General features: G+C 44.3%; 2 pseudogenes; one reads left to right on the top strand and one right to left on the bottom strand.

Annotated features, from left to right (window-relative positions):
* Positions 1-1,901: 1,901 nt before the first annotated feature.
* Positions 1,902-5,065, bottom strand: LOC125529675 (uncharacterized; annotated as a pseudogene).
* Positions 5,066-6,143: 1,078 nt separating this feature from the next.
* LOC125529676 (uncharacterized) lies at positions 6,144-9,035 on the top strand (annotated as a pseudogene).
* The last annotated feature ends 1,583 nt before the right edge of the window (positions 9,036-10,618 follow it).

Raw genomic sequence — 10,618 nt, 5'->3', positions numbered from 1 at the left:
TTTTCATCCTCGCGGGGCTGTTGTTGGACACATTATACAACCCGACACGTTTCGTGGGTTTGCACCCGTTTCGGTAGTCCCCGAACCCGAAACCCGGCAAACCCGGCAAAATACATATTTTACCAACCAGTGCTCCTGCGCGGCCCAACCCAAAACTACCGAGCCCCCCACCCCCTAGTATCGAAGGCCAAACAGCCAGTATCGCCCGCTCCTTTCCCCCTCGCTCGAGCCCTCGTCTCTCTCCCACATAATACCTAACCCTAAACCTAGGCCTCCAGGCGCCGCCTGGTTCGATCCCATCTCGCAAGATCCGCCGACCACGATCTGCGCCAGTGAGCCTCCTCCCTCCACGTCTTCTCCCCTGCCGCCGGTCTAATCTGGAGAAAAGGCGTCGCCACCGGTGACGAACTCAATGGTGGCCTCTTCACGTCCCAAGTTGGGTTGTTTTTTGTTGAAATTTGCTCTAGTTATGCTGCTGAAATGTGCTTATTTTGTTGTTGAAATGTTATTCTTTGTCGCCACTATATTTGTTTAAATATTTTGATTTTCTCGTGGGTTCCCCGCGGGTTCCCCGAAACCCGATGGGTTTAGGGGACGGGCGGAAAACTAGCCCCGCGCACGGTGATGGGGACGGGGACGGGTTTGCGATTTTCTCATAGGGATGGGTTTGGGAAGGCAAAACCCGATGGGTTTCGTCCCCGTTGCCATCTGGAACCGTAGATAGTTCAATATGTTTGTTCTTTCTCTCTTGCAGAGTTCTCGTGTCTCCTTTCTAAAGAGTGTTTACTATCAGAATAACTGCCGCTGCTGACGGGGGCCGTCGGCGTAGTTGGGCCGTCAACATATCTTCCACTATGCCGAGGGGGGCCGTCGGCATATAGCAGCCGTCGGCACATAGGGTGGGCCCGACGACCCGGGACCGGACCGCCATGCCGTCGTCATATGTATTATATGTTTTTTTTTCTCATTTCATATTTTTTAATCTTTAGATTTGATTTATTTAAATCTAATTTATATAAACTTAAACATACACAAATTATATATGGATTTGGGGCAGAATTTTCCATAGATTATGAATATCTGGCTTATTTTTACTTTTCAGTATGATAAAATGTAACCTCATGTACTTTCGCATATTGGTCCTTGTACTTAGTAAAAATCACAAGTAACTGATACTTCACTGGATTTGAACAACTTTTAAATGTTTTTCTTATCATAATCTCGCACTGGGTCCTCTTGCATGTGTGAAAGTGACGTGGCATGCGTAGACGACCGTCTTGTGGCTCCGGGGTGTGGCCCCCCTGCATAACTATGCCGACGGCTAGCCGACGGCCTAACCGTCGGCATAGTATGCCCATGTTACCAACAGCCGACACGTGGCATCACCTGGGCAGCCGTGGAGAGGAGCCACGCCGACGGTTAGGCCGTCGTCATAGTTTTGGGACTATGCCGATGGTTAGGCCGTCGGCATAGTTTTGGGACTATGCCGACGGCCTAACTGTCGGCGTAGCTGCCATGTGTTGGCGTATGGTTGGCACAGGTTTAACGGCCGGGCCGTCGACGGCCGCCAGGTGTAGTACTTTGCCAACGGTGGTATGAACACGGTCGGCTCTACGTTGCACGGATACTTGGATACGTATCAGATACGCGATACGGGGATACGCCCGATACGTCAGTTTTCTAAAAACTAGGATACGGGGATACGTTTGTATATACATATTAATTATTAAAGATATAAAAAATAATGAGTTTTTGGTAGGAAACATACTGTTCTATTAAAAATTTGAAGTCTTCATAATTTTTTAACAAATACTGCATTTCTTCGGATGGACGATGTCAATGATTCGACATAATAATCGCTTAACAAATAAGGTAATCACATTCACAATCCGCACATCAAATTCACACGCACATAGTCGCATAGATAGATAAATATCATAATTTAGGTTCAGGTTCTCACAAAATAAAACGAAGTTCACATCACGACCAGCTCACAAATCAATAAGGCTCTCTCATCCACCTCACTAATCCACATCCAATGCTTCAATTTCATTCAGTAAGTCCTCCAGTTCAGGCTCATCTAGTGATAGTTCAGCTTGCTCCAGGAAGTCAGCACCACCAACGAACAGCTCATATCTATCTCCTCCAATGTCCCAAAATCTGGATGGGCCAGATATATACTCTGGTGATTTCCTTGAAATAAGGCGCAAGTTTTGATGCACAAAAACTAAATCTTCAACACGTGCAGGGTTGAGCCTACAGGAAAAGAAAAGATAGTCAATTCTCATTGAAGTTTTGCTAAAATCGATGAGCGTTGCATTGAAAAAGAAATAGGAGTAGAAGAGTATAAAACCTGTTCCTCAATGTATTGTGTATCATGCCATATGTACTCCAATTCCTTTCAGAACAAGAAGAGGAGGTTGGTTGCCCAAGTAATTTCAGAGCAATGGTCCTCAAAGCCGGGGCAGAATTTCCATGAATCCCCCACCACTGCTTCGGCTCTAGCAAAGATCTATCTTCAATGGAGTCGAAACCATTAAATCCAGGACCCATAAGACTGAAGTTGGCAAACTGCTGTTTCAGTTCGTTCATTTCTGGGCCCCCATGAGGATAGAATCTTCTAAAGCATGCATTTCTTTCATCTGAAATCTCTTGATCCATGTGTGGAGCTTGACGGCCTGGAACTTCACTAATCCAGGCTTGAGTGTAGTACCTTAGGAGAAAACAACAACCAGATTAGAAAACGCAACAATCAGCAAGCAATTCAATTAACTTACTTGGGATTGAGCGAGTGAGCCAAGCAATGCAGCGGAGTGCTACTCTTTGTCCAGCGAAAAATTAAGACATCATTGACCGCAGAGAAGAATGGGGATTCTTCATGGGGTTCTAGACCTTCTTTCCTGTATATTACTTCCTTCACCTTCTCAATCATCATATCCCACATCTCATAGGTCAGATGAAGGCAGGGTTTATCTGTATCAGCTGCTCTAATCATAGAATATATTGGCTCTGCAAATTCAATGAAGTACTCAACCTTATTCCACCAATCATCATCCAGTATTTTTTCTTTCACAAATCGTGCTCCCTCTACATTGTCATTTCTGTAGTCATTCCACTTTGGCCCCACCACCATCATTGTTAGAGCTTGCCTTATTTGTACCAGTCTCTTCAACATCACAACTTGAGAAGCAAATCTAGTATCAGCCACAGCAAGCAATTTCAGTTTACTACTAGCATTGAACATAGACAACCTCATGGAATGACTCATAATGAAATGTTTTATGCGAAAGCCATCTGCTGCAATCTCACTAATCCAATTGCAATGATCATAAAGAGGGTCATCCTGGCTAGTAGCTGAACCTATGCTCTTCAAGGCAAGATTTAAAGTGTGCACAACACATGGAGTCCAGAAAATGTGATTATACCTTTCTTGCACCAACAGACCTGCGCCCCTGCAGTTTGATGCATTATCTGTTATCACCTGCACAACATTTGTTGGTCCAACAGCCTCAATAATTTCACAAAGCCTGTCCCTGATGTACTCCTTTGACTTCACCTCTCCCTCGGTGTTAATTGACCTTAGAAACATGGGCCCATCTTCTGTTATAGCCATGAAATTAAGTACTGGACGCCTTTGAGGATCAGACCATCCATCTCTGAAACAATAGTCACACCTTTGCTGCTCCATGTTGATTTGATGGGCATCAACATTCTATCAACATGTGTCCTCTCTTGCACCAGAAGAGTGGTCCTGAGCTTATCATAACTTGGAGGGGCATAGCCAGCCAATGAATTGGCATGGCCAGCAGCAAAGATGAAAGCTGCCCTGAACCAAGGATTACGTGCAACATTGAATGGGATCCCTGCTGTGTAAAACATCCTTGCGATCAATGCATCAAGGTGGTTGCGAGCTTCCATGTCAAAGCATGCCTCAATTGGATTACCCCCCCTTTTCTTTCTTGCATTTGCTCCAAATCCATCAGTTGGCAGTGGGATTTCTCTAGGTTTATTGCTCTCAATCAGTGCATCGGCTCTCTCTTGCTCACCTTTCAACTGAACAAGAACATCGACAGTGACCTTTTGACATGAACTCACACCCATGTTAGGAATCTTCAAAAGGTGTGCCTTTACTCTTGAGTAGCTACCATTGATAACATACTCACAAATCCTACACATGGATCTCTTGTTGCCTCCTTTCCCTTTCCCAGTATTTTCCAACGTCTGGACGTACCTCCACAAAGGCTTCTTCTCATTATCATCTTCCGGAATCACACGAGCAGCAGCCAATACATGGACTGCATCCATGCTACCTCCACTGCCTGCTTCAGTTCTAACTGAAGAAGACCTACTAGACATGGTCGGTCTGCATGGTAAAAGAAGGAGATTAGGAAAACAAATTAGACTATCTGATCTAATCTTAAAACCTAAACCTAAAACACCTACGTACAGAATTCAGAGAAGCAGATGGAGAAGAGAGATCAGAGAAAGAGAGGGAGATGAGAACATACCTCCTGCAGGGGAGACACGGATGTCTTCTGCCGGCGACGAGCCGGCGACCGATCAGCGTCGATTGGATTGGAGTTCAGAAGTGAGAAGGAGAGAAGAACATGTGGGGGAGGAGAGGACTGGAGCTGAGAATTTATGGAGAGTTGGAGACCTGCAGGCTGCGACTGCTCGCCTGCTCCAAGGAGTCGAGGGGACGAGCTGGGAATTGATGACGTGCGGCGGCACCAGGAGGGGATCGAGGAGTTTTCGGTTTTTCACGTCGAACGAAGGGTTGCCGTATCCAAAACGTATCCCAGAGGTATCCCAGACGTATCAAACACTATTTTCTTTATTTTAAATCAATAAATCACAGGATACTTACGGGATACGTATCGGGCAGTATCGGGGCAGTATCCGAGTATCGGGGCAGTATCCGGCTGGATACGCGCACTTTCTGAAGTATCCGTGCAACGTAGGCTAGCTATGCCCACGGTTTTCGTATGCCGACGGCCGCCCTGGGATACGCCGACGTACGAGTTGCCGACGGGGCTATGCCGACGGCCCACGGCCCTGGGCCGTCGGCAACGTATCTTATTCTGGTAGTGATGAGTTTCGGATGAACAAGCTAACATATATAGGAAAGTGATCGCTCTATTGGAAATTGTCGTGCTGTTATTATGTGCTGTCACTACCTGTGTGCTTCCTCCTCCATCTACTGTATATGATGGCTGTCAATTAGTTATTTGACATCTCTGTCATCTCCCTATGGATGTCTGAAAGTGATTCCTAGATGGTGGCTCTGTTTAGTCGCGTCACAGCTGGATCGGCTAGATGAAAAATCATATGGCGCTTCTGTACTAATTAAACCCTGTCTGAATTGAATTGGATGCAGACAATTTTTAGTTACCTAACGTACCCCTGCTTATGTGTCTAATTTTCCTTGCTTTGCTTTTCCTTTCGTGGTGTGAATGCAGGTTTTTAGATTGCGACAATGACTACTCTGTCAATTGATTATTCAAAAAGAATTAGCTGGGCTTGCATACATGAAAACATGTGCTTTTAAATGTTGGTCTCGAGGTAGCTCGGATGTTTGCTGCCGTCATCCGATCCTCCCCATCAGTTTGTACTTTCTCATCCCATTTACATATTTTGGGCGTTCAATTTTTCAACAAATTCAATCATAAGTTAAATGCCGAATCACAATCTGAAAATAGACAAACACCTGAACCTGCAGGTGTTTGTCTATTTTTCACCCCCCTTAGGTACTCTGGGTTTCCCAAACAAGTGAAATAAGCGTCTGAATTACTATTTGCACAATCGGATCGGACGTCTTGGCCACATGAGCTAACATTCTTGTGGTCTAGACTTTTCAATCCTAGGCATGGACTGGCTCTCTCATTTCTAAAGAGACGGCTGGTTTGGGTGGTGTACACTTGCACATGTGTTTGCCAGATGAAAACGGTAATCTTTTTCTAGATTGTGTGAGTGGTCAGTTGTGATAACGGACAGCCACAGCCACACACATATTCATCAGTCATCACCAACAGACTAGTAGTCACTTTGCTGTGAGGCTAAGAACTACGATGCCCAAGAGATTATTCGTGTGCTTTGCAGCACTCTCTATCATCTATGTGAACTCTAGCCCTGCTGGTAAATGCTCTGCAGCTTGCCGTTTTCTTACCCAGCAATGCTTCAATGGCGCCGTTGCAGAAGCTCTTCTATATCTCACTTCTCGTGCTAGTATGTGCAGCCAAGGCAACCAACCCAGAAGCAGAAGCACTTCTCCGATGGAAGTCCAGTTTGGTTGGCGCCAACTCGTTGTCCTCATGGTCGACTGCGAATTCCACTTGCTCTTGGTTTGGCGTCACCTGTGACGCCGCCGGGCATGTTACGGAGCTCAGCCTTCCCAACGCTGGACTCAACGGTACGCTCGATTACTTGTATTCGACAGCGTTCTTGAACCTCACCAAGATCAAACTCAACAACAACAGCCTTGCTGGCGCCATCCCGGCAAACATGTCCAAGTTTCTCACGCTCACTTATCTGGACTTGAGCAACAACAATCTTGCTGGTGCCATCCCCTACCAACTCAGCAACCTACCAATGATTGTCAAGTTTAATCTGGGAAATAACCACTTGACTAGTCCAGACTATGGCAAGTTCTCACCTATGTCCAGTTTGAAGATGTTATCTCTAGCTAATAATGATCTCAATGGTACCTTCCCACAATTCCTCCTCAACACCACCAATCTGAGGATGAGATCGCTCAATTTATCGGGTAACACCTTCTCAGGGCTATTACCAGATTCACTGCCGGATATGGTCCCAAGGTTGAGGCATCTAAGTCTGTCTGTTAATGGATTCTATGGATCCATACCTCGCTCATTCTCAAGGCTCCAAAACCTCGAGGCACTATATCTCGGGAGAAATAATCTGACAGGAGGAATCCCAGAGGAGTTGGGGAAGATATCTGGGTTGCGGAATCTTGTACTGTACAGCAATCCACTTGGCGGGTCGATCCCAGCCTCACTCGGTCAGCTTCAGTCGCTACAATTGCTCTACAAAAAAAACGCTAGTCTGGTTTCTACTCTTCCACCAGAGCTGGGGAACCTTACTAGTCTTAAGTACATGATCCTATCATGGAACCAGTTATATGGAAGTTTGCCACCATCTTTTGCCAGGATACAAACATTGGTACATTTTAACATGGCAGGAAATAATATCAATGGTAGCACCCGGACAGAGATGTTTACAAACTGGACCAAGCTTGAGAGTTTAGATGTATCCGGAAACTTGCTAACTGGAAGCATCCCGGTGGAGATAGGGAGCATGCGAAACTTGCAAGCATTGTTCTTGTCCGAAAATCACCTTACTGGAAATATGCCATCAGATATTGGTAATGCAACATCTTTGACAAGTATTGGCGTCGAATCCAACCATCTAGAGGGTGAGATTCCTGAAACTATCTCCTTGTTGGTAAATCTTGTTGCTCTCGACTTGTCGTGGAACAAGTTTACGGGTACCATTCCTAATCGTGACAGCAGACAGTTGCCAGTTGTCAAGGTGGCCAACAGTACAGACAATAGCAGCTTCTCGGGAGAATCATGGTCTGCCTTTTGTCGATTAACACTTCTGCAGCACTTGGATCTATCAAACAATGAGTTGTTTGGAGGTTTTCCTGGTTGCTTATGGAATTTGGAAAATTTACAATCCTTGGATTTGTCGGGCAATTCTTTTGCTGGGGAAGTTCCAAGCTCAACTTTCTACAACTCTTCAGTAAGGTCACTGCACTTGTCAAGCAACAACTTCACAGGTTGCTTTTCTGTGGTGTTGAAGAACTCAAAAAGCCTTGTTGTTTTGGATATCGGGAACAATAAGATTTCTGGTGTAATTCCTTCGTGGATAGGGGAAAACAATCCTTCATTGAGGATTCTCAGCCTGCGAACAAACGTGTTCCACGGAAGTATTCCTTGGCAGCTATCACAACTCCCCCATCTCCAGCTGCTAGATCTTGCTGAAAATAATTTTGTAGGCTCCATACCAAGAAGTTTCGTCAACTTCTCCTCAATGAGGCAGACATTTGTGATGCAACCGGCTGTAACAACCGACATGGTACTTATCACGGGTAATTTAATTGTTTCTTACAATGGCAGCATGGACATACTTTGGAAGGGACGGGAGTACACCTTCGTGGGAAAACATGCATTTGTGACTGGTATTGATCTCTCTGGTAATTCTCTATCTGGTGAGATCCCTTCAGAGCTGACAAGTCTCAGAGGCATGCGGTTACTAAATATTTCAAGAAATAATCTGTCTGGTAGTATCCCCAAGGATATTGGCAATCTAAAGCTATTAGAGTCCCTTGACCTCTCCTGGAACAAACTATCAGGTCATATTCCGCCTAGTGTTTCAACCTGATGTCCCTCAGCAACCTCAATCTCTCCAATAACCTTCTGTCTGGAGAGATACCTACAGGCAGTCAGCTTCAAACACTCGATGACCCATCAATCTATGACAATAATCTGGGACTCTGTGGTCCCCCCTTAAGACCATGCACAAATAATTCGAGTAGTACAACACCAATGGATGGGGCAGAGGAACATCACCATGAACTCGAAACACTATGGCTGTACTACTCGGTGATTGTTGGAATTGTCTTTGGTTTTTGGGTGTGGTTTGGAGCATTATTTTTCTGCAAGATCTGGCGGGTTGCTTTCTTCAGTTGTGTCGAGGCCATGCAGCATAATATTGTGCACAAGATGAAGCGTACGTGATTGTATTTATGATGCTTCCTACTGTATGCACAATTTGGCAGAAGAGGCCGCTCTATCTGCATTCCGCATTGTATAATGTATTTTTCATTACCCCGCAGCTGCAGCTGCAGCTGTTTGTTTTGTTTCACCAATAAGCTGCAAATTTATGTGCCTTTTGTGGGCAAAATTGGCTTGTAGTTGTTGTATTATGTGACCAATGTCGTACAGGATTGTATTAGGTTTTATTGTCTGAATTTTGGGCTTTCCTACAGTACTGTTCCACCGGATATTTAGCAAGACGTGTAGTTTTTGATAAATTCTTTTGAGTGACATCCACTCAATCTCCATAGTAATTTGGACGCGTCTAGCGGGCAAACAGCTGCCCGTTAGCGCCGTGTGGCGGCTGGCTATTTTAAGAATATTTTTGTCTCCCTTCATAATTAATCATCCTAATTAAGAAAGCTTTTCATCTGGTCTTTAAATGTCTGCACAGCCATCCTTTCGGTGCATGCGTTTTATTCTTTGGTGTATTTAATTCGTGATTTCAAAAACTAAAAAAAGCATAACTTTTAATCCGCGTGTCGGAATTAAGATCCGTTTTCACCGTTGGAATCCTCGCGACGTGCTCTTCGAAACTAGATCCCGCATGGGGATGTTTCGACGAACTAGTCTTCCTGCCAACTAAACATCAATGTGTGTGCAACTAGACTATATTGCCGCGCCAACTGAGCATATGTGTGTGCAACGAGTGTCCTGCCAACTAAACATCAATGTGTGTGCAACTAGACTAGACTGCCGCGTCAACTGAGCATATATGTGTGTGCCAAAAAGTCTTGCAACCTAAACATCAACGTGTGTGTAACTAGACTACATTGCCGCGTCAACTGAGCATATGTGTGTGTAACTAGTGTCCTGCCAACTAAACATCAATATGTGTACAACTAGACTAAATTACAAGCCAACTGAGTATCTGTGTGTGCAACTAGTCTTCCTGCCAACTAAACATTAATGTGTGTGCAACTAGACTACATTACAAGCCAACTAAATATCAATATGTGTGCAACTAGACTACATTATAAGGCAACTAAACATCAATGTATGTCCAACTAGACTACATTATAATTTACAAGAGGAGGTTGCACATCGAGTTTCGTCGAGGCAATAGACTAGTTGCACATCAAAGTTGTCGTGGTTGCTAGATTGCAACCTTATACGAAGGTGCAGCTCCACACATCAGTTTTGAAACAAAGTTGCACGATTTAGTAATAAAGTTGCACAATACAGTAATAGAGTTGCACAATATAGCATCAAAGTTGGTATCAAAAAAATTTCGTCAAAACATTCTCATGCGGGATCTAGTTTCAAAGATCTCGTCGCGAGGATTCCAATAGTGAGAACGGATCTAAATTCCGAAGCACGGTTTAAAAGATATGGCTTTTTAAAAATTTAAAAACCCGAATAAATGGACATGCGCATCCATGGAATAATGCGGTGCCTTACCCATGTGATCATCCTAGTAGTACATGCCATGTCACGGATAAAGACAAAATTTAGACCACAAAACTATATGCATGCGTGTGTAAGACCGGCCACTCGTTTCCTCTAATTAGTGCGTATGCACTTTTTAGAATTTAGGTAGTAATTTTTGTGTTTTTCCCTGGTGCAACCAAACAACAACAATTATAGTATGGTGTGTTTCTGCTTGCTGTAGGCTTCGAGATGTCAAAACATCATATTTGTATTTTTTTTCATGTTCCAGTGTTTGTTGAATCGTGCGAACCAAAAAGGCCCTTGCACGAAATATACTATATGAGAAAAGTCAAGATCGAATGTTTTGAACTCTAATGAGAAAATGTACATCGATAAGAAAATACCTCTGG

This window comes from Triticum urartu, chromosome 7A (genome assembly GCF_056163025.1).
Source record: "Triticum urartu cultivar PI428250 chromosome 7A, HENAU_Tu73, whole genome shotgun sequence".
In the NCBI taxonomy this organism is placed as follows: Eukaryota; Viridiplantae; Streptophyta; class Magnoliopsida; order Poales; family Poaceae; genus Triticum; species Triticum urartu.
Note: the sequence above shows the minus strand (reverse complement) of the source record. Positions and strands in the feature narration are given on the sequence as shown.